The following is a 26,038-nucleotide window of genomic DNA, read 5'->3' as shown; positions in this document are numbered from 1 at the left end:
CACTGCACTCCAGCCCGGGCGACAGAGCAAGACTCTGTCTCAAAAAAAAAAAGAAAAAAGAAAAAAAAGAAGAAATAAATAAATAAATAAATAAATAAGTAATAAGCGAATATCATGCCAATAAATTTCACAAAAATAGATTAAATGAATACATTCCTTGAAAATCACAAATTAGTAAGGCTCACTTAAGAAAAGTGGGTAATTTGAAAAGTGTTTATCTATTTTAAAATTAAATTTGATTTTTTTTTTTTGAGATGGAGTCTTAAAACCTGGGAAAAAAAACAAAGTTCCATTAGCTACAGAATGGAAAACTTCAGTATATCCATACGAAGGAGCATTAATGCAAGAAAACAAGGAAAAATCATCGATGTTTAATAACATGTATGAATCTCAAAAGCATTATATGAAGCTAAAGAAGCCAGACACAAAACATTACACATCTTATGATTCTATTTATATGAAATTCTGGAAAAGACAAAACTATAGAATAAGAAGGTAAATCAGTGTTTTACTGAGGTTTCAGTGGAGGAAAGGAACTGATTACAAATGACCGTTAGAAAATTTCAGGATGATGGAATGTTCTCAATCATGATTCTGGTGCTTGTTCCCTGACTGTATGCATTTGTCAAATCCCATAAAATTATCTACCTCACACTGAGGAATTTTATTTTATGTAAATTATACCTCAATAAAAAATAAAAAAAATTAAGGGTAATAAAGTTGCATAAATCTGAAACATGCAATAAATATAGTAAAATATTAATAAATACTAGTAAATTATGAAATCTAGATGATGCATATGAGGGATTCACGATACTCTCTTCTATTCTTTCAATTTCTCTGTATTTTGCCAATTTTCTTTGTAAAAATATTTTAAGAATGGTGTTGATTTTTTGTGAAAAGACATCTCTAAGTGAACATCAACAATTTAAAAAATCTTAATAAAAGGTTTTTTGGATTTTTTTGTTTTGTTTGTTTGTTTTTTGAGATGGAGTCTCGCTTTGTTGCCCAGGCTGGAGTGCAGTGGCGTGATATTGGCTCACTGCAAGTTCTGCCTCCCAGGTTCACGCCATTCTTCTGCCTCAGCCTCCCAAGTAGCTGGGACTACAGGCGCCCGCCACCACGCCCAGCTAATTTTTTTGTATTTTTTGTAGAGACGAGGTTTCACCATGTTAGCCAGGATAGTCTCAATCTCCTGACCTCGTGATACACCCGCCTTGGCCTCCCAAAGTGCTGGGATTACAGGCACGAGCCACCGCGCCCAGCTGGGTTTTATTTTTAAGACATTGATTATGGTCACCACCATATCTAGTGGGCCTTTGGAATGAGTTTATGACCCCAGCTAAGACTGAACTGACACCTCTCGAACTTTCTTTAAAAATAGTCTCAGGAGCAAGAGAAAACCAGGTAGTAAAACTACCTGGTGCTATTTTACCACAGTGAATAATTTTTTATTGACTCAGTTTCCTTTCCTTTTTTGCTTTTTTTTTTTTTAACACAAAGTTTGGTTAAAAGTTTTTTTATGTTTTCTGTTATTTATTTTTGATGACTTTCTTTTCAGTTTGACTACTCACAAGGTTTTTTCTCTTTCTTTTTTTTTAATCAGTTGGTCATTTTATTTTAGAAAATGTAGGTGTGAAAAGAATATATTTCACTTCTAGGTCTCTGAAGCAGCTCTGAGAAACTGGGTGAAGCAGAGAGAATACTAAGGCTGACAGTTAGCAATTATTAAGAGTCTTTGTTAAAAAAATTCTGAAACTCTATGATGTATTAAACACTCATTAAAATTAATGAGAATGGTTTTATTCTTACCTGTAGAAAAAAAATTCTAATGCATGGTTTAGATTAAAAAATTTTAGTCTTGAAAGTATTCTGTAAGTGTTAAGAAGTCCGGAGGGACCGTCTGAGAGAAGTGAGAATGCATAGAGCTGTATGAAAAAAATAAAATTGTTAGGAGTATGATGGATAAGAAGACAAATGATATCACAGTATTTCTGCATCTCCCTTTCTACCACCATCATGAATTAGCACTCAAGTGAAACACTCTTCTGGAAGTTTAAACAAAATCAATATTTTCCTCCATGTCAAATACATAAAAACATATTTTCAAAGGAAAAATTTGTCTAGTTATCTATTTGTCATAGTGGAAATCATTAATATTTGACATCGGGGAAATAATTTACTCTTGTTTATGTTTTCAAGTAAGCAACTTTTCTTTAAAAAGAGTCATCTTTCATCTAAAATTTCTCATTCTATCCTCTTTCCCTGACTTGATAAAAGAAAGGGGATGGGGGAAAGAAAATTCTCCCAACTTACTAAGTATGGAAGGAGTTAACTATATCATTCTCAATGGAAGAAAAAAATAAATATTATTTCCTGAGAAATAAAGAAGGCTATGAAAGTAGCTAAACTCTGAAAGTCTTTCCATTTATACTGTAACTCTAAACCCATTCCATAAACTTTGTAAAATTAATCTAGGAAGAAGGGTAGGAGAGACATGAAAATTAAACCCAGCTTGCAGCACACTCAGCATTAACATTAGGTCAGCCTGCTGTCAGATCTGCTTCCTCATAGCTGTTTGCTGACTATCACCCCAGAATCACATAAACACTGTCACAAGATTATAATTCCCCTTTCTTGCTCTATAGACAGCAACTGGAACATTACAAAATGTTAAGTTTTCCCTTTGAGACATTTTTTCATGTCTTGCATACCAGTGAAACTGATTTCACACTAAAGTGGGACTAATTGATTTCAACTGGTCTGAAGGACCCCATGGGAAGCCAACCTATGAAAGAATGCAATTTCTACATCCTGATGATTTCATCCTCCTTACCTTGACCAATCAATGACCCCAGTTTTCTAGCACGTTGCCCGCCATGATCCCCTTAAAAACCCCAAACCAGGGCTGGGCCTGGTAGCTCATGCCTATAATCCTAGCACTTTGGGAGGCTGAGGCAGGCAGATCACTTGAGGTCAGGAGTTTGAGGCAAGCCTGGCCAACATGGTGAAACCCCAACTCTACTAAAAATACAAAAATTAGCTGGGTGTGGTGCTGGGCGCTGGTAATCCCAGCTACTTGGGAGGCTGAGGCAGGAGTATTGCTTGAACCTGGGAGGCGGAGGTTGCAGTGAGCTAAGATCGTGCCACTGCACTGCACTCCAGCCTGGGTGACAGAGCAAGCTTCTGTCTCAGGAAGATGATTTTGACAGTCTCCTCCCACTCTGCAATCAAACTCTTTCTCTGCTGCAAACCCTGTTGTCTCAGTATATTGGTCTGTAGCTGTGAAACAGACATCTGAACCTGTTGGAACAAATCCTCAATTCAATGTCACTGAATCCTGTTAGCACATAGTTTTCTCATAATGTCTCAAACACATTGGAAGTACCTTTGAAATCTTCTTTAGGAATCTTTCACTTGCACTTCTGAGGATGTTAATTTCTAACAAACTAGAAATTTAAGGGCCACTCAGATAACATTTTTTCTTAATACTAACCAGCTACTGATGATTTTTACTTACTTTATTTTACAAAACAATGTTTCACAAAGAGAGAGATGGAAATACCAACATTGAGGATTTCATATCTGTGCACATGTGCTTTTTTATTATTAGGCAAGTCCTTACCACATGCTAGTAAAAGAAATTACAGAAAAATCACACAGGATACAAAATTTTAAAGGCTGTCATCTATGTAAAATTCACAAAATAACAAAGACAGTTTTATCTCACACTATTACAGACAGTTTTATCTCACACTATTACAGAAAAAAATCACCAAATAGTAATTTAGTAACACTGTGCAGATGTCATTGGGCTAGGCACTGTGTAACTTACAGAAACATTTGCCTACCCTTAGGAAGAGTATTGTTTTGTTAAAGAGAAAGTCTTACAGATCTAAATCTCAGGCCAGTAATGCAAGAAAAGCCATGCAGAAAATCCATGACTAAATGCCAAGGGTAAGGTACCAATAAGTACGATGCTCCCTTGGAAAATATAATTCCTGTAATCTAAAGAAAATTCTGTGAACTTCTCAGTGTATATCAGCATTGGCTTTAAATCATGTTTTTTGAATAGTTTGTCATACAAGGAAAGACAAAGAAATCAAATTAGTCCCACTTTAGTGTGAAATCAGGCTCTATCATCTAGAACCTCACAGTTAGCATTAATAAAAATGGAAGTAATAATATTTTCTCATTCGTTTTGAGGATTAAATCAAACAACATAAGCAGAGTTAATTTCAAATAATTAAATATGATATTTTAAAAGTAAGAAGCTATTATATTTACCATTATTGTTGGATTCCATGTATTAGCTATGGATTTTCTATTCCTTGGGAATCTGGTTATCCTAGACCTAAATCTCAATTTCTACCCATATAGAATAGAGAGTCCTTCCCATGACTCCTGTAGGATTCTTCCTTATGCTTCTGTCTCCATCACTCTGGCCAGGAAGCACCCTTCTTCTGAATTCCACATTAAAATCTACTGGTCCATAAGCAGAGGCTGTGTGTACCAAGAAATGTTTAGGGGAGAGCAAAGGAGCATCATCCCAAAATTTCAAAGTTTCAATGTCTCCACCAAAGTCTCTCAAAATAATCATGCAGTCTAAGTAACAATAGTACACTGGTTCACCAAATAATGCCTTGAGAGGAAGCCGTTGCCTTCACCATTTTTTTTCCTCCTCAACCTAATCTATATTTACTGAGGCCTGCTGACTACCAGGGATGGGCTTGCAAATGATTCCAGCTCTTCTTTTTGTTACCAGGCTTCCCTCAAGGATTTGGTCCCATCCAGGGCCCCGTGCAGGATGTGGAGATCCAAAAAGATCTGAGGAGCACTGCTCAGACCTCACCCTGAGACTCACCTCTGCTCCATCTCTAGTCACAATCCTACTGTTATGTTTTATTCCTGAGAGCCTCATAGCCTCTTTTTTGCTTTTCTGGAATTAGTTTCACTAATAGCAAGGATTTGAGGACTGCTATAAGCCTGAACTTCTCCAGTGAATGTTGCTGTAAGCTTCTCACACCCCCAGTAGCATATTCTAGCAGAGCCTGATTTTTCCAAATGGCATTCCATAGTATCCTCTGGTACAATTTGCTGCAAAAATCACTCAATTGTATGTGTGTATGATGAAGTCTTTCCTCCCAGGATGTGGTCAGGCATTGATCAAAAAGTGTCCCTGAAACTTCTAGCTTCCCAAATACTGGTTTGAATATTATCAGGTATTCTGCCATAGAAACAGAACCTGGCAGAAACAAAGCCACATATAAACCCTAATATCAGACCCAACAGACTTTCTTTAATTATTGATACTTCCCCATCACCAAGGCCTCCCATGCTCTATCATGCTATATATGTCAGTAGCATGTTTTAACAACTACTCAGAATTATCTTCTCCTCTCTGAGGCACATGAAGTCCTTAAAATGCCTCCAACTTCTAGAAGAAAATTCCAATTATGTCCAAGAGTCTGGTCTTCAGAAAATTCTGTTTCACCACCTGAAGCATTTAATAATAAAAGCTTGTTATATACCAGGAACAGCTAATTATACTTCACAAGTATTGTATCACTTAAACCTCATAATTCCTCTATTAGGAATTAAGAGAGGAATTAATTATCTGAGCAGGAAGCACAACCAACTTCTCACCCTTCTCCTGAATTCCACATTAAAATATACTGGTCCGTAAGCAGAGGGATGCTTAGGTGACAGAGAAGGGGCATCAACCCAGAATTTCAAAGTTTCAATTTATTGGTGCCATCTGCATTTGTGAGGTGAGGAAACCGAGGCACAGAAAAGTTAAGTAAGTTTCTTAGGTGATTGACAGAATTTCATAGCCACTCTCTGTATTGGTACAACATAAAAGTATCAGAATTACTAACCCATGACCCTGGTCTGGAATCAGCCAAAGCTTGTCTGTCATGGCCCTCCTAAGACTGTTTTATTTTTCAAATGAAATTGAGTGTCATTTGAAGTAAGTCAAGCAGCAGCTTTTGGCAACCTTCTGCATTGGTTTCTTCATAAGAAAATTTTCCTAAGAAAATTTGTTCTTGGGCTTCAACAAATAACATTGCAAAACATTGAGTATGTATGATTCTAGCAGAACAGCCTATAAAACCTATAGAACAGAACTCATCCCAAGTGTCAGAGTTTCCCCAAAAGCTGCAGTGGGACTCCCAGGTGCACCATGACCCTGACACAGCAGACTCAATTATCTTGTACCCTGAGTCCAGTGATTTGACATTCAGAGTGAGGGTGCATTTCTGGCCCAATTTAGGGTTCATCTGATTAATCTAGTTCAACAATTCCATGCAAGCCCATATAACAGCCAAAATCTCCTTTAAAAAAATCTAGAAAACTTGGCCGGGCATGGTGGCTCATGCCTGTAATCCCAGCACTTTGGAAGGCTGAGGCGTGCAGATCACTTGAGGTCAGGAGTTCGAGACCAGCCTAGCCAACATAGTAAAACCCTGTCTCTACTAAAAATACAAGAATTAGCCAGGCATGGTGGTGGGCACCTGTAATCCCAGCTACCTGGGAGGCTGAGGCAGGAGAATAGGTTAAACTCTGGAGGTGAAGTTGCAGTGAGCTGAGATTGCACCACTACACTCCAGCCTAGGAGACAGAGTGAGACTCCCTCTCAAAAAAAAAAAAAATCTGGAAAATTCGACAAGTCATGTTTCTGTAGTTTTGTGATAGTTTAAAGTCCATTCTATGATTGGGGGATTATTTTCTAAGACCTCATTCTACTTCCTCATTCTCACACATACATCGGTTGCCTAGCTCTGTCCCAATTTGATTAGGCATATAAGATTCAGCCACTCACAAATTTTCACTAAGCACACACACACACAGGCAAAATAAGAAAAAACTACTGAAGTAACTTCACTGAAGTTTCAGAAGTAGGAAGTATTACAATGAAAAATGCTTGATACAAGCCCATCTTGCTTGATTCATTTTCCCTGCAGAATAATAGTAACTCTTCTGATTTTTGGCATTCAAGAACATTCCACAAGAATTCAGATCCCATAAGGGTCTAACTTATTAGTTTAATCAATTTTCTAAACACTATCTTCTTCCAAATTAAAGAAAATAATTTTCTGAAGTAATTTTTTTCAGTTCATTAGATCATGGTTGTTCTCACAAAGAAAATAGCCTAATTCGCACCCTTCTGCTTCTTACGGTTGCTCTAGATTTATGTGAATTGGCAATGAAAGCACAATAAATTAAATACATTTATTTTCCATTATTTCTCAAAGGCATGTAGGAGTATATTTTATTTTTAAGCTTTCGAAACATGCATAGTATTTCTGTGTATATTTCCAAGATTTGGGCTTATACATTTGTATATAGAACTGAAATATTTACCCTGTTTCCATACTTGTCCATGCAATAGTGATACAGTATCTAATTTCCATGGCTTTCAGTAATTTTTTAATATATACTAACAATGTTTCCATTTTTAATTAAGATTAATATTTTACCAAAGGTGGTCTTTTCTGTTATACGTATACCGTATTTGCACAACACATTGTATACACACAGACTCCCCTTATTCTAATATCAACTTCAATTCTAGGCTATTGTACTAACTAGTCATGGTAGGTTGATGTATTGGGAGTCCTGAAGACAACCCTCAGGCTAGAAGATTGAATAGAAAGACTCACAGGACTCAGGAAAGCTGTTGTAAACACAATTCCAATTTAGTCCAGTGAGAAGATACATATTAACATTTGCAAAGAGAAAAGGCATACTGGACAGAATACAGGAGAAGCCTGACACGAGCTTCAGGTGTCCTTTCCCAGTAGAGTTACATGTACAGTACATAATTCTCTCACTAACAAGGTGTGACAACACATGCTAATTGCTAAGTGTTGTGAACCAGGTATGCTCACCCAGACTTAGTGTCCAGAGATTTTATTAAGGGTTCAGTCACATAGGCATGTAACATTCATATGACTGACCTTAGCTACTCAATCTCCAGGCCCCCACTCCCAAGAGGTCCAACAGAGCGTGACCTATGGCCTCAAGCACACAAAAACAGGCATTCACCATAAATTATATTATTGACATGAACTATCTGGTGTGGCTGAAGACCTTACAAAGAAACGTATCAGGTACGATACTGGACAGACTCGGAGGTCTTCTCTTAGAGACTAAGCCAAGGGCCAGTCCTAAAGACATTGAGAATGTGCAGGATTTGAGCAACCTGGGCCTGCTAAGCTAACCCTTTTCTGAACAACTGAATAATAGTCCTCAAAGATATACAGATCCTAATTTTTGAGATCTGTGAATCTTACATTATATGGCAAAAGGGACTTTGTGGATATGATTAAATCAAGAATATTGAGATTATCTAGGATTATTTGGGTGAGCTCTAAATGTAATCATAAGGTTATTTTATAAGGGGGAAACAGAGGGATCCTGTATCCAGTGATCTTGGAGAGATCATGCATCAGAATTAGAAGCTGATGACCCTGGTCCAGAACCAGACAGAGGGCAACATGAAAACTAAATCAAGATGTGAAGCTGCTGGCTTTGGAGAGGAAGGAGTCATGGGCCAAGTGATGCAAAGAATACAGCTAGAAAAGACAAGAAAAAGCATCCCCCCTGCAGCCCCCAGATGGAGGATGGCCTGACCAACACCTTAATTTCAGTTCAGATTTCAGACTTCTGATCTCCAGAACTGTAAGAGAATAAATGTGTCTTGTTTTAAGCCACGTAGTTTGTGGCAATTTGTTACAGCAGCCATAAGAAACTAATACACTTGGGAACAAAACCGTGTAATGAGATCACTTTGGCATTTCAATTACTAAATCTTCTTGGAAGTCACCCTTTCATTTCATTCAGAGTGAACTGTTAAAGCAAGATGTCAGTATATACATGAACACACATGCACGCGTTTAAAATGCAAATGATCATAAGTACAAAACATTTCAAGAATTTGAAAGCCTAAAGAAATAGCAGGCAAGCTACCCTAAACCAGATGGCTAACTAATGGATTCAGCAGTTGTCCTATAAGGATATTAAATTCAAATATCAAAAGCTGTAATATCCTGAATACCATGACTTGAATATAAAAAATAATTGCTAACATGAAAATTTCAAAAAGCAAACTGGCATCATATGAAGGGTAAGATAATCAAATGGCATGGGAAATATCAATGAACTTGACTGTGTTCCTGTTGGGAATTTCCATATTCTATAGTAAACCTGAAGTCTACTCAAACTATCATGTTTCCTGTTTTTAACAATGATCACATTCTGCCCCTGATGACTTGCCCAGCTTCAGGTAACATACATATTTACAAGTGCAGAGGAGATGCTTTCCAGTTGTAATTTACATACACGTATTTTAGCCATTAGAACAGTTTTTTTTTCCTTCCAAGTACAGTGAATCTTGAGTCTTTTTCTCACTGAGATGTACCTATTAATATTACCATATTTGTTGTTATAGTTTATTAGCCTCCCTTCTATTCATAGCCTAAGCCAGAAGAGCCATCACATAACCAGGATGATTTTCCTGAGCTCTACTTTTGTGATAAAGGTAAGGTTATCAAATATGAATTTTTAAAATTAAATTAAAATAATTTTAAAGGGGAAGAAGGGATGTTTATCTGTTGTTTCCCATTTTTAATGTTTGACACTGTGCTCTGTAAACTGGTTTTCACTGTATACTATCCATATTACATAATTAAATAGTGAATCATCAAAGACTAAATTGTGTGTGGTATAAATTCAGAATATATCATATTGTATTAAATTGTTTGAAAATTGATGGGCTATATGTGGATTATATTTAAACAATAAATAAAGCAGAATATTAATTTTCCCAGAACAGCCCAATGTGTGATCATTCACAAATGGTCAAGATTTAGTTACATCTACTTGTTGGTACACTTTAGTAAACATCCACCCTCTGTCAGGAACTTTATGACCATTTCTGTCAGAGTAGACTTCAGTCTTCACTACTCCCACTTCACTGAAACTTTATTTAATAAATTAGGAAACAAAGGCAACAAAAAATTGGACAGTTTAACCAATTCTCCTAGTAAGTTACCAGCAGGGTCTAAAAATGGTTCCAGAGTTTAACAAAGATACTTACACATATTCCCAATTTACCATGAAATATTTGAGGACATATTTCTCATTGAATACTCATAAAATAAACAATATTCAGGGTTTTTCCCCCTAACTAAAAGATCAGAGAATTTTTAACAATCTGGACAAGTTCATATTTATAAAAGTCACTCACTAACGACTATATTAGATCTTTAAGTCTATACTGAGGGGAGTGTTAATATTTAACATTGAAAACAAAAGATGTCCAATAAGTAATTTGTTTCTGAAAAGTTTTTCAAATTATAACCAAAAACAACAGATTTCCTCAGCCATTTGAAGGGCTGGAGCTTTAGGGCCTACTCAGAGGTCATGACAGCCTGCGATCCTGCCCATGCTGGTGTTAGGCTCTGAATGTCAAGGGGAAAAGCAGCTCCCCTCAGAGTCCAGCTGGCAGCTCTAACAACTCAGGCACATAGGGCCGTTTCTACTGTCATTTCCATGGAAACCACTGGTAGCACAGCTTAGCGAACCAAGAACCAGGTGTGACGCTTCTCAGCTAACTGCACAGCAAGTTCAATCTGACGGACAAAACGAGGATCGAGTATTTCCATAAAAACCGATATCCTATACACTGACCAAGATCCAGGTGAAGATTTTAGAAAAGTAAATTAGTGTGAGGGTGGCCCAAGGCCTCCCTTCCCTACTGAGTAATAGATACTTATTTGCATATTACTGTCCACCCCAGAGGCCAGGGCTTCCCAACAGCAAAAGAAGTAAAGGCTTTGGTGGTTTATGTGTTTTTGCGTGTGAATGTAATAGCTCGCCTTTGCGTATGACTTTCTACCAAGGAGACCAGGTAATAGCACAGATTCTTACTTCAGTTCTATGAGTGCTCTTACCCCCTAATATTGTAAAATTATTGAACTTTTAAAACAATTTTCCATTTGTATTAATGTCTCTTACTTCAAGTCAACAAAGAGAGAGTTCCTAGTTTGTCATAATAAAGTACTTACATAAATTTGCAGTCCTTGAGTATGTACGACTTGACACAGATACAAAGAGGACTAGGAAAATTCACACCTACATCACGATCACTTCAAGGGACTCTGTCATCCTAAAAGTACTTACTTAATACCTACTGTGTGCCATGCTCTACAATGAGTGCTAAGAATACAGTGGGAGCAAGACAAACATGGTCCCATGTCTTCAGAGAGCTTGCAGACTAGGGTGCTCTGTACTTTGGGTGATCAAAGCCTTGTAATTACTGGGCAAAAATTCAAAGAAGCAGTCATGTGGGTAGAAGAAGTCTTTGCTGGCTGGAGTAATATTCATCTAAGGCACGTGTCTTTCTAGTTAGCCTATAAAACATGAATTGTTTAGGGGAAATAATGTTGGCTGTTATTTAAAAAAATAAATAAACCCTGAAATCTCAGCTCCTGACTTACCTCACAAGAAGGGGTGAGGGCACTGTTTTCCATGATGTTCCTCGGGATCTAGGCTGCTTCCAGCTTGTGGCCCTACACTCCTCCAGGTACCTGGAATTTTTCTCTATTCAGTGAGTAAAGAAAGTAGGAGGATTATGGATGGCAAGATCTTATAGACCAGGCATGGGATTTGGACACGTGACTTCTGTTCAATTTCCACTGGCCAGAGCTCGGCCACACCTAACTATGCTGAAATCCAGGAAATATCATCCAGCAGTGTACCCAGGAGATAGAGAGAACACCCACACCAGGTCCTCCCAGCTGTCTATATTCCACCAACTGACAGGAAAAGACAGCAATGAAAGCATGGGAGGGCTGGGCCCCGTGACTCATGCCTGTAATCCCAACACTTTGGGAGGCTAAGGCGAGTGGATCACCTGAGGTCAGAAATTCAAGACCAGCCTGGCCAACATGGTGAAACCCCATCTCTACTAAAAAAAATTAGCCAGGTGTGGTGGCAAGTGCCTGTAATTCCAGCTCCTTGGGAGGCTGAGGCAGGAGAATCACTTGAACCCGAGAGGCGGAGGTTGCAGTGAGTCGAGATCGTGCCACTGCACTCCAGCCTGGGTGACAGAGTGAGACTCTGTCTCAGAAAAAAAGAAAGAAAAAAGTAAGCATGGGAAAATTTTTGTGAGCTAGAACCAGACAGAAACACATGACCTCCTCACATTCCACTGGAAAGAACGCAGTTTCCCAGCCACACTTCACTGTCAGGGACCCTGCAAGTTTGCACATGGGTGCACGCTCAGGAGTAGGACACTGGTCTTGGGGATTTCCTTCCACACCTAACCCAGGCTCCCTCTCAATCATTAGTAAGACAAAGGAGAAAAATGTGCCCTTCTTTGTTTATGTGCATTTCCTTAGCTGCCCCATGTGATTTATTTTTTCTTTTGGCAAAGTCCTTGACATTTATTTTTTCCTATTTTAAATGAGAAATTAGAAGACTCAAAAGGTAAAATGGTGAGTAACCAAAAGTCAGATAGCTAACCAAAAACAAACTTGCTGCTAAAGTTCAGGTCTCCTAATTCATAGTACATTTAGCTTATTTTCTTTAAATATGTACTGTACATTTAGCACTGTGTTAAATACTTTGGGGATAAGAAATAAATAAAACCTAATATTCGTCTCAAGAAGCTTTAGATATTTTCTTTTCGTTTTTTTAGAGACAATATCTCGCTCTATCACCCAACGGAGTGCAGTGACGTGAACTCAGCTCACTGCAATCTCCACCGCCCAGGTTCAAGCAATTCTCCTGCCTCAGCGTCCGAGTAGCTGACACCCTGATAATTTTTGTATTTTTAGTAGGACGGGGTTTCACATGTTGGCCAGGCTGGTCTCAAATTCCTGACCTCAGGTGACCCTTCTGCTTTAGCCTCCCAAAGTGCTGAGAGTACAGGCATGAGCCACTGTGCCTGGCCCAGATTTATTCTTGAGAAACAAAATATTTACATAAAACAAATGCACACACTTAATGCTATTTAGAGGAAAATGCACGCAATGTATCGCACATAATGTGATGCCAGCCTCTGAATATGCACTCCAGGAAGGTTTGATGACAAGAAAGACCTGTGCAGAGCATAATGCCTGGGAAGAACTTTGTGGAGTTCAATCTTGAAAAACAGTAGAATGTGGATGAATAGAGAAAGAGGAAGGTGGTTTTGGAGATGACATTTGTGGTGGGAGGAAAGCATGAGCACAATTCTGCTCTGAACACAAAGAGCAGATAAGTGGGGATGAGAAAGAAAATTGCTGCTGGGAACGGTGGAAGTGCGAGACAGAATCTAGGGGCCCTGCGGTAGGGTGGTTCTGAAATCATAAGTAATTACTGAACCATAGTAGGGTATGAACTGGCCATAGCATACCTGTCCAAGTGTTTAAGAAATATCTCTTTCAGATGAAAGAGATGGAGCTTTATAGAAACCAAGGAACAAAAGGATAAAGAACCGGGCTATGGTCATGCAAGAGAATTTGTATGAAGAAAGCATGGGAAAGGAGAAGACATTGTCTGACCACAGAATCTCACAGTTATGAAACCACATACACAAAATGTTAAGGTGTTACAGGATAAATGCTGAATCCAGTAATTTAGGCTGACATCCCAACATGGTGGCTCACTTATAGTAAATCTATGCATTCATGTCCTGTTTACATTTTTACTGTGAGGGGAAATTATATAACCACCTAAATAAGACCCTGTGCTCTCCCCTCAAAACAATAATATTTTTTGGCAAAGATATTAAGTAAAGCCACAAGCCTATTAAGAAACACAAGATTATACACATTATCTCCTACAGGCAGCCAGTGATGTTTGTAATACACTAAAGACATATCTTCTCAAAAGAAACAGATGTTCTTCGTTAACAATAGAAACGTAAACAGAATCATACAGAATGTTCTCATCGTTTAGCCTATTTATTTATTTATATACTGCCTTTGCTAAAAAAATTTAATTAGACAAGCTTACAGAGATAAAATAAAGCAAGATAAAATTTAAAAGGTGATAGAACCAGGGCAAAAGAATAATAAAAGTAGGAAAAATAAGATAGAGCCATGAATAATGTTGGTGTATTTAAAAAAATATATAACAACAATGATGAGGTAAAGCCCTTCACTGATTAGAAGTGAATCCAAAATTTGATTCTCAATTTTCTGCCCAATGAAGAATTGTTTATGTGATATAAAGTATCCATAAAACAAACTATTTACTCAGAAGGGAAAAAAGTCATTCCTGGATCTAAGATTCCAAAAAATTTTCTCTTGATGACTCTCAAAAAAAAGAGGTAAAATTTAATGTGTTGTAGTGGTCAATATTCTTTCATCTGCAAATGAGAGAAAGCCCAACTAAAACTGGCTTAAGCAGAAAAGGGAATTCATTGACTCCTGTAACTAAAAAAATTAAAAATTAAGTTCTTAATCTATGATTTCGGGTATTGCCAATCCAGATGCTCAGAGTGTTGTCAGGAATCTCTCCCCAGATCTTAGTGTTGCCTTTCCTTTGTGGGGTTTGTATTAGTCAGAGTTCTCTAGAGGGACAAAACTAATAGGATAGATAGATATATAAAGGGGAGTTTATTAAGAAGTGTTAACTCACAAGATCACAAGGTCCCAAAACAGGCCGTCTGCAAGCTGAGGAGCAAGGAAACCAGTTCGAGTCCCAAGGCCGAAGAGCTTGGAGTCCGATGTTCAAGGGCAGGAAGCATCCAGCCTGGGAGAAAGATGTAGGCTGGGAGGCTAAGCCAGTCTAGTCTTCTCATGTTTTTCTATCTGTTTTATATTCTGGCCATGCTGGCAGCTGATCAGATAGTGCCACCCAGATTAAGGATGGGTCTGCCTTTCCCAGCCTACTGACTCAAATCTTAATCTCTTTTGGCAAACACCCTCACAGACACATCCAGGAGCAATACCTTGCATCTTTCAATCCAATCAAGTTGACAGTATTAACCATCACAAGTCCACCCCTTGTCAACTTGAACCCATACACATCTCCTGAGATCAGACATAATTAAGACAATAATAAGGTCATAATTACACCTAACATAATACAACTATCTTTCGTACAACTGAAAATGCTCCAATCCCCAACCCAAATGCTATTACATAAAGTTAACAATATTTCAATGCTGATATGAAGTCAATAAATCTCACATCACGTGATAAAGAAAAAGGAAATAAAATGAAGATTATTTTTAGTGTAAGTGTATACACGCACAAACATGTTTTTAACAAAAGAAGGAGGAAATACCCATGGCAATTACAGCCCTCATTTCTGCAACTGGTCATGTGGTTGTACTGGTATTGATGACTACCTTATTCTACTACCCATTAAGTATTCCCTTTGCCTTCAGCTAGCACATCAGCAGGTCGTGGGTTTTTTTCCTGGTGGAGTGACACAAACTTTCATTCCCCAAGGGTCTTGGCCATTTGTAGTTCTGCCTGGATTGGGCTGTTGTAGTCTCCCATTTACTTTAATCAGGGGATGGTAATACTAAGAGACACCCTAATGGATCTCCTGTATTCCATGCGTACTCTTCCTTACCTCCATTGTGGAGTAGTAGACTAATTTCATCTTGGTAGTGTGGGTCAGTCACCCCAGCCAATACTGTAACTCCCTTCTTAGCCTGTTGACTTAAAGGTAGGAGGAGTCCAAAGTGTCCAGGTGACAATCTTAACTTCCAGTTTAACAGAATCATTGTTGTGTCTCCTGGTGGCAGCATTCTTCCCTCTGGAATTAAGACCCCTGGGCCAGCAGAACGTAATGTTGCAGGAATAGGAAGCAAAAATTTTGCTAGTAGATCACTAGAGGTGATGGTGAGAGGTGCCACTTCCACTTTCACCCCTTGATTCCTGTACCCAGGAATCCTGGCTATGGGAGAAACATATATTGGACGCCGATTCGGGGCATACACAGCCTTCTGGAGAACTTTGCCCCAGTCCTGCAAAGTGTTGTCACCTAGTTGGCATTGTAATTGTGACTTCAAAAGGCCATCCCATTGTTCTTACAATCCAGCTGTTTCAGGATGATGGGGAACATGGTAAGACCAATGAATTCCATCAGCATGAGCCCACTGCTGCACTTCTTTAACAGTAAAGTGAGTGCCTTGGTCAGAGGCAATGCTGTGTGGAATATCATGACGGTGGATAAGGCATTCTGTGAGTCCACGGATGGTAGTCTTGGCAGAAGCATTGTGAGTAGGATAGGTAAACCCATATCCAGAGTAAGTGTCTATTCCAGTGAGGGCAAACCTCTGCCCTTTCCATGATGGAAGAGATTCAATAAAATCAACATGCCACCAGGTAGCTTGCTGATCACCCCAAGGAATGGTGCCATATTGAGGGCTCAGTGTTGGTCTCCACCAATGACAAATTGGGCACTCAGCAGTGGCTGTGGCCAGGTCAGTCTTAGTGAGTGGAAGTCCCTGTTGCTAAGCCCATGTGTAACTCCATCACTGCCACTATGGCCACTTTGTTCATGGGCCCATTTGATGATGACAGGGGTGGCTGGGGAAAGGAGCTGAGTGTTGTCCACAGAATGGGTTATCCTGGAACAGTAAAAGTTCCGGTGTCTCCCTCACAGTTTGTGCAACGGGGGTGTGACTCGCTTCTTCAGTGCCCCGCTACTCAAAACTCTCATGGAGCATACAGACGGGCAGGCTGTGGGGCTCCGACCCCACGGCAGTGTCTAGGGTTGAATGTTTACAGCTTCTGAAGCCCCAGTGGGCCTGGAGCAGGGCTGCTCAGTGGCACAGGCTCTCCTCTGACTACCCCGGCCAAACTCTGCCTCGTTCCACCAGTCGATGGCCTGCCAGCATGACAGCATCCCCTATACCAGTGCATTTCTCTTGATGTCCAGCCGTTGTGTGCTTCTCTGCTGATGTGCTCCTCTTGACATCCAGCCGCCTGCGTACCTGCCTGCTAGGGCCTCAGGGATTTTTATAGGCACAGGATGGGGGCATGGTGGGCCAAGGTGGTCTTGGAAAGTGCAACATTTGGGCACAAATCCATGAGTACCTGTCCCCACCGAGGTATGTGGGCACAGGCCTGTGGGTGGAACCCTCACTGGGTACCTGCCATTCTCCTCCCCTTCCATATCACATCCCCCCTCTGAAGGGGTACATCTAACTGCCTTTAGAATGTGGACAGTAATTGAGCTTAGTACTTCCTGCTTACAGAAGGCATTGTTTTGCAGAAAACAGCAGTCAGATTCCTCCCAGAGTTCTATCTAAGAGTTCCTAGCAAAGGAGAACCATCATCTGAGGTTCTGGTTGCCTGACTGTTTGGAGTTTGATGGCTTCTAAGTGAGAGGAAAATAACAAGTTTTATAAGGGTAAGTATGCACGGGTTAAACATGTGTATTATACAAGGAAAGAATTTCATGCCAAAGATTAAAGAAATAAGAAGTAAAATATACTAACAACAACATTGTACCCTGAGTTCTTTCACCCTGGTGAAAGAAGTTAAACCTTGTATGGGAGCGATTAAACTTTTAGAAGACAGATAACAGTTCTTGCCATATCTTTAGCAGTTAACAGGTGCACCCTGGGAATTCTAGGGTTTGTGGGCTTGCCTGGCACCCATTAAAGCTTCTGTCTCTTTCCTGTGTTTCCCTTTCTCTATTGTGTAAGACTGAGGTGGCTACATTCAGGAGGTCCTCTAAAGTACTCTCTGGTCCCAGGGCCTACTTCTGCAACTTCCTCCTGCTATCAGGAGCTGCCTGAGTAATAAATTTATCCTTTAGGATAGCTGTCCCTCAACTGAATCAGGAGACAGAAAGATGTGCTCTACCAAGGCCTCTGTTAGCCTTTCCAGGAATGCAGTGGGATTTTCATCAAATTCCTGGTCAATCCTGGGCAACTTAGTATATTATTGAGAGGCTTGGTTCTAGTTGTACGTAAGCCCTCCATTATGAACACCTGACAGTGTCTCTTTTTCCAGTCTTCCACTACGTCATTGGGATCTCATTTAGGGTCATTCACTGGTAATGGTTCTCTTCCAGTTGGATAATATTTGCCCCCTTCTCTGATGCTATATGTAATGCAAAGCTCATCCCCAAATCTCTCTGCTGCTTGCAGAGTAGCCTCCCTCTCAGTTTCCATCAGGGTCTGATTCAAAAGTAACATAATGTCTCTCCAGGAGAGTTCAAATATTTGAGTGAAATTCTGGAAAGCCTCTATATATCTATCAGGGTCATCTGAAAACTTCCCAAGATCCCCCTTAATTTGCTTTAAGTCCTGTAGGGAAAAAGGAACCTGGAACTTACTGGACCCAAATTCACTGGGCATCTGTTGGAGAGGCAAGAGTGAGACTGGAGCTTGTTTAGAGTTAGAGTTTCTAGGAGAGGGTTAATGAGAGGCTGAAGCTAAATAGGAAGGTTGGGGTGGACCCAGAGGACCAGGACTGGAGGAAGCTGGCTCCTCTGCTGGGGGTGCCTCTGGGACTCATATCTTTAATTCTCTGGGCTTGCCCCTTGCAGCCTTCCCTGAGATGGCAAACAGGAGGGCTGGATCAATCCTACATTGTCAGTAAAGGTCTGGATTGCAAGGTATAGAAAGTCTGCACATATGGGGCCTCAGACCATCTGTCCTCACATATACAGAAAAGCTCCAATTGCCAAATTGCATCCAACGAAAGGTTCCTTCCTGAGGTCAAGCCAGTCCTTCCTGTAAATCATAATTTGGCCAAACCTTTGTGCAGAGGGCTATGAGGTGCTTTTCCTCCAGATTCTGAGAGTCAAAGCAATTCCACTGGTTCAGTATACACTCTACAGGAGTATAAGCTGGGGGTGGTGAAGAGAACTGGTTGCCCGTTCTGAAAGACAGGGGATAGAGACGTTCCTCATTCCCTTCCTTCTCTCAGCAAAAACTCGGGGTGAGAGGAAGAGAGAAAGCAAGCATCCTCCCTTCACTCCCCACCCCTTATCCCTCAGCCCCAGTGACCTTGGCAGGTGCCAGCCATAGGTATCGATGCGGCATATACCCATGAAGCAGGGAAAACCTGGAGAATAGGAGTTAACCACCCTCACCTACGCCTTCATTTCTCCCTGGTGTCAGCAAACTTTGAGTTCCCTGGGCCTGTTTATGCCACGAAGCATGGCCTCCTTCCATGGGGTGGGGTTCAGTTGGCAGAAATTGGTCCTGCCCATTTACATTGTGCCGTTGCCTGTCTTTCGATCCTTCAGACCTGGTTTTTCTTTCTAGGGCCTGAGCCTGGAGCTTGAAATTGAGTTTGGGACTGAAAAGATATTTTAGAGGCTGTTTTTACGTGTTTAGTGTCTCAAATGTACCCTGCCAAATTTGCAGTTATCAGCCAGCAGGGGTCACTGCTCTGTTAACTTCCCTATCAGAAACAGAATTGGAAGGGAGGAGCCCTCTCACTTAGAAAAGGAAAAGGAGAATAACAGAGTAAGTGGCAAAAGGGGGAGATTCCGGGGAAGAAACCCTTACTTAGTGTAACTGGGCCTTTCTAATCCTTGTATCTTTTCCCCGATTCAGACGGGGTTGAATTCCTTGGCCAGGGGTCCTTGGCCAGGGGAGAAAAGCTTCCATTGGCACAGCAGGCGAGAAGCATTCATTTGTCCATTAGCCCTGTGGGGTCATGGCTACCACTACAGCTTTCTCCCAGTCTCCCACCTCTCCATGGCTTTTGGGCTCAGCCTTTGTCTGCTGTGGGCATGTCCAGGCACCCGAGCTGGGAGGGGAAAGGATAAGAAGAGGTGCCCTGAGCCATGCGTGCTTGCGGCTGGGAGATGGAGGCATACATGGCAACTCTAGGAACAGTTGGTCTGATTTGCACCTTTGGAGTCTGGACCAAATGCTCTTTTACTTGGTAACTTTGCCACAGCCTGTAGCAAAACTCTTAACGTTATAAAGGAAGAGATAAGAGCCATTTCAAACCATGAGAAAAGAGACAAACTCTGGCGGTTTTGACTGTCCCAGTTAGGGCAGAGGTGGAGGCAGGCGGATCACCTGAGATGGGGAGTTCAAGACCAGCCTGACCAACATGGAGAAATCCCGTCTCTACTAAAAATACAAAATTAGCTGGGCGTGGTGGTGCATACCTGTAATCGCAGCTACTTGGGAGGCTGAGACAGAAGAATCGCTTGAACCCAGGAGGCGGAGGTTGAGGTGAGCTGAGATTGCACCACTGCACTCCAGCCTGGGCAACAAGAGTGAAACTGCATCTGGAAAAAAAAAAAAAATCTGTGAAGGAAGACAGAGCTTCTTACCCACAAGAAACAGAGAGAGATGGCAGGGTTTTGGAAGAGAGAGGCAGACCCCACAGTTTTACATTCGTTCACACTCACCTTCCAGGATCCCAGGCGAGGTCCCCAGTTGAAATGGGAAAAGTTCCCTTGTCTCCCTCGCAGGGCATGTGATGGGGGTGTGGTTCGCTTCTTCAGTGCCCCACTGCTCAAATCTCTTAGGAAGCATACAGACGGGCAGGCTGTGGGACTCCGACCCCACAGCAGTGTCTAGGGTGAATGTTTACAGCTTCTGAAGCCACAGTGGGCGTGTGTTACAGGGTGCTCTTTTAGTTTAGTTATCCATAGGCGGCTTGCGTTGGCTCAATTAGATCCTCTGCCTTATTGCAAGGACAGAGGGCTTTCTGTATCCCAGGGTTCTTGCCTTGGTGTACCGGAAGAATGGGATCACACATGGGCTTGGAGAATGAGTGCAAGGTTTTATTGAGTGGAAGTAGCTCTCAGCAGATGGGGGAGCCAGAAGGGAGATGGTTTTCCCCTGGGGTCAGGCCGCTTGGTAGCCTGGGCTCTCCTCCAACTGCCCTGGCCAAACTCCACCTCATTCCACCAGTTGATGGCCTGCCGGCATGCCAGCATCTCCCACACCAGTGTTTTCCTCTTGACATCCAGCTGCCCATGTGTTCCTCCTCTGATGTGCTCCTCTCAACGTGCAGCCACTTGTGTGACTGCCTGCTAGGGCCTCAGGGATCTTTGTAGACACAGGATGGGGGCATGGTGGGCCAGGGTGGACTTAGGAAATGCAACATTTAGGTGCAAAGGCAGGAGTGCCTCTCCTCACCTAGGTCCGAGGGCACAGGCCCAGGGGTGGAGCCCTCCATATTAATCTTGTCCATTTGATTATTAAAATCCTCCTCTGCTGAGGTGACATGTTGGTGAGCACTCACATGGGATACAAATATCTTCACAGTTTTTGACCACTCAGAGAGGTTCATCTACATACCTCTTCCTCAAATTTTTTTGTCACTGATTTTCCAATCATGCTTCTTCCAAGTCCCTGACCATCCAGCCAAATCATTGACTATAGCCCATGAATCAGTATATAATCACACATCTGGCAATTTCTCCTTCCATGCAAAGTGCACAACCAGGTGCACTGCTCAAAGTTCTGCCCACTGGGAAGATTTCCCTTCACTGCTGTCCTTCATTATGTCTTATAAAGGGACTGTAGTGCTGCAGCTGTCCACTTGCGGGTGGTGCCCACATATTGTGCAAAACCATTTGTGAATCACGCCCTAGTCTTCTCCTCCTTTGCCAGCTGATCATAGGAAACTCCCCATGAGGCTGTCAGTACAGGCTGGGGGAGACAAGGCAGGGTGGGAGGCGTGGAGACCATGGGCATTTGAGCCAGTTCCTCATGTAACTGATTTGTGCCTTCAGGACCTGCTCAAGCCTGATCATGTATATATCACTTCCATTTGATGATAGAAGGTTACACGACCTACTTTACGGCTAGATAGATCAGAAAGCACCCAGTTCGTGGTAGACAATTCAGGTCACATGGTGACTTGATGACCCACAGTCAAACATTCAGTTTCCACCAAAGTCCAGTAACAGGTCGAGAGCCTATTCAAAATCCTAGAGGCCTCCACTGTGATTCACCTATGGGAGCCTGTCAAAGGCTCCAAACAGCATCCCTATCTGCCACTGACACCTCAAGCACCACTGGATCTGCTGGGTCATATGGCCCAAGTGGCAGAGCAGCTTGCACAGCATCCTGGACCAGTTGTGGAGCCTTCTCCTCTTCTAGGTCCCACTCAAAACTGGCAGCCTTTCAGGTCATTTGATAAATGGGTCAGAGTAACGCACACAAATGAGGAATGTGTTACCTCCAAAATCCAAATAGGCCCACTAGGCATCGTGCCTCTTTCTTGGCCATAGGAGGGGCCAAATGCAGCAACTTATCCTTCATCTTAGAAGGAATATCTCAACAAGCCCCACACCACTGGACCCCTAGAAATTTTACTGAGGTAGANCAAGCCTGATCATGTATATATCACTTCCATTTGATGATAGAAGGTTACACGACCTACTTTACGGCTAGATAGATCAGAAAGCACCCAGTTCGTGGTAGACAATTCAGGTCACATGGTGACTTGATGACCCACAGTCAAACATTCAGTTTCCACCAAAGTCCAGTAACAGGTCGAGAGCCTATTCAAAATCCTAGAGGCCTCCACTGTGATTCACCTATGGGAGCCTGTCAAAGGCTCCAAACAGCATCCCTATCTGCCACTGACACCTCAAGTACCACTGGATCTGCTGGGTCATATGGCCCAAGTGGCAGAGCAGCTTGCACAGCATCCTGGACCAGTTGTGGAGCCTTCTCCTCTTCTAGGTCCCACTCAAAACTGGCAGCCTTTCAGGTCATTTGATAAATGGGTCAGAGTAACGCACACAAATGAGGAATGTGTTACCTCCAAAATCCAAATAGGCCCACTAGGCATCGTGCCTCTTTCTTGGCCATAGGAGGGGCCAAATGCAGCAACTTATCCTTCATCTTAGAAGGAATATCTCAACAAGCCCCACACCACTGGACCCCTAGAAATTTTACTGAGGTAGAAGGTCCCTGAATTTTAGTCAGATTTATTTCCCATCCTCTGGCACTCAAATGTCTCACCAATAAGTCCACTGTGTCTGCTCACTGGATCCAATCAGCATAATGTCATCAATGTAATGGACCAGTGTGATATCTTGTGGAAGTGAAAAGCGATTGAGGTCTCTCTGAATAAGATTGTGACACAAGCTAGAGTGTCAATATACCCCTGAGGAAGGACAGTAAAGGTATATTGCTGCCCTTGCCAGCTGAAGGCAAATTGCTTCTGCTGGACCTTATGGACAGGAATGGAGAAAAAGGCATTTGCCAAGTCCATGGCTACATACCAGGTGCCAGGAGATGTGTTAATTTGCTCAAGCAATGAAACCATATCTGGTACAGCAGCTGCATTGGAGTCACCACTTGGTTAAGCTTATGATAATCCACTATCATTCTCCAAGATCCATCTGTCTTCTGCACAGGCCAAATGGGAGAGTTGAACAGGGATATGGTGGGAATCACCACCCCTGTGTATTTCAAGTCCTTGATGGTGGCACTAATCTCCACAATCCCTCCAGGGATGCAATATCGTTTTTAACTTACTATTTTCCTAGGTAGAGGCAGCAGCTCAAATGGCTTCCATGGGGCCTTTCCCACCATAATAGCCCTCACCCTACCAGTCAGGGAGCCAATGTGGGAGTTCTGCCAGCTGCTAAGTATGTCTTCGGCAATTATGCATTCTGGCCCTGGGGAAATGACTACAGGATGAGTCTGGGGACTCACTGGACCCACTGTAAGTTGGGCCTGAGCTAAAACTCCATTAATCACCTGACCTCCAGAATCCCCTACTTTAACTGGAGGACCACAGTGACGTTTTGGGTCCTCTAGAATCAATGTTTCAAAACTATCATTTTGCCATGTTTATCCCTCTCTATCTCAACAAACAAGTTACTTCTAACCAAGGGTGTAGGTGTTATTTGCCCCAGCAACATCAGCTCAGAGTCAGTGTCCAGTAGTGCCTAAAATGTCTGATCATTTTCCTTTCTCCAGTGCACAGTTACCCTGGTAAGAGGCTGGAGGTCTCCTTGGGGGAGGATGGGAGAAAAATTAACAGCATAAATTGTCAGTAGTGTAGTGGGTTCCTTCCTCAAGGGGACTCGGCCTCCCCTTCATTCACGGGGTTCTGGGTTTGTAAACTGGCTCAAGTCTGGAAATTGATTGAGGGGCCATGGTTCTCTGTTTTTATAATTCAAATTAGTCTTTTGTCCATTCGACCTGGAAGTTTTCTGTTTATATAAATTATAGGAATGGGCCGGGCACAGTAGCTCACGCCTGTAATCCCAGCACTTTGGGAGGCTGAGGCGGGTGGATCACAAGATCAGGAGTTCAAGACCAGCCTGCCCAATATGATGAAACCCTGTCTTATCTAAAAATACAAAAATTAGCCAGGTGTGATGGTGGGCACCTGTAGTCCCAGCTACTCAAGAGGCTGAGGCAGGAGAATTGCTTGAACCCAGGAGGCAGAGATTGCAGCAAGTCAAGATCACACCACTGCACTGCAGCCTGGGTGACGCAGCAAGACTCCATCTCAAAAAAAAAAAAAAGAAATGCAGTAGGCTTCCTGTCAGTTTCACTTCTAGGAACAATGTGATTAATTAGCCAATGCCATAGCTCTGCATGAGTCAGACTATTCTGATTGCTGCTTTGCTTCTGCTGTCCATTACAGTAGCTACGCCCACCTTGCCTGTGATGACTGAGTGCCACCAATTGGCCCCTGTCACCTTGTGATCCAATTATTATTCCCACTGTATTTAAATTTTGCAGTTGAGCAACTGTTCCTATGCAGTTCCCATGGTTAGATCTGACATACAGAGAAGAGCAATTACAGGGCTCTTCAAAGATGCAGGTGCTACCCTCACAAATCTATTTTGCAAAGCATGATTGAGGGTATATCTTCTGGACTGTCCCAGCTGGGATGAGTAGGTGTAAAGTGACTAATTCACTCCACCATTTCAATCTTCCTGTCTTTGGATCCCTTCCTCTCCATTAAACCAAGGGAGATCAGGCATTTCCAGCTCACTCACAGTGGGCCATCTTTTAAAAAAAGAGGTAAAGTTTAATATGTTGTAGTGGTCAGCACTCTTTCAGTTGTAAATTATAACTGGCTTAAGCATAAAAGGGAACTTATTGACTCATGTAACTAAAAGTGTGTAAGCTAAAAAAAATTTAAAAGTTCTTAATCTATGATTTCAGGTGTTGCCGGTCCAGGCGCTCACACAGTGTTGTCAGGAATCTCTCCCCAGATCTCAGTGCTGCCTTTCCTTCATGTGGCCCCATTTCCAAAAAGACTCTCCCCACTCAGAAGTGACAGTGACTACCAGCAGTTCCAGGTGTAAATTCTACCAGATTAGCAACTCCAAGAAGAACAGATTCCCTTTTTTAAAAAAGTCCCAGCTTCCACCACAGCTTCTGTCCAGGGAAACTTCTGTGTCTCCTGGTGGTGGGGTGGAATTTGTGGCATCCAAACCACATGGACTTGGAATCAGAGATGGGTGGTTCCTTAAAAGAACCCTGACCAAGCAGAATCATGCTCCCTGCATATCCCAACAACATGATAATAGCAAAACAGGTAAGTATTTATCTAATAATGTTGAATCTTATACATTCCCCCAAGTGGGGTACATGTTCTTACAACAAAACCCTACAATTTTACAAAGGTTAGTATAGTGTTGGCCAGGGATACAACTCTCTTTTCGTATGGTGTAGTGGGGTTCTACTTGTCAAGGCTCTGGAATAAACTAGAATTCACTCAGATGGTTTAAACAAACAGACTTTAAGAAAAAAGCTATGGGAGCAAGATGGCTGAATAGGAACAGCTGCAGTCTCCAAATCCCAGCGCGAGCGACACAGAAGACTGGTGATTTCTGCATTTTCAACTGAGGTACTGGGGTCATTTCACTAGGGAGTGCCGGACAATCGGTGCTGGTCAGCTGCTGCAGCCCGACCAGCGAGACCTGAAGCAGGGCGAGGCATCGCCTCACCTGGGAAGCGCAAGGGGGAAGGGAATCCCTTTTCCTAGCCAGGGGAACTGAGACACACAACACCTGGAAAACCGGGTAACTCCCACCCCAATACTGCGCTTTAAGCAAACGGGCACACCAGGAGAATATATCCCACACCTGGCCGGGAGGGTCCCACGCCCAC

This window comes from Rhinopithecus bieti, unplaced genomic scaffold, assembly GCF_001698545.2.
Source record: "Rhinopithecus bieti isolate Rb0 unplaced genomic scaffold, ASM169854v2 scaffold_21726, whole genome shotgun sequence".
Lineage (NCBI taxonomy): Eukaryota > Metazoa > Chordata > Mammalia > Primates > Cercopithecidae > Rhinopithecus > Rhinopithecus bieti.
The sequence above is the reverse complement of the archived record's forward strand: the minus strand, read 5'-3'. Positions refer to the sequence as shown.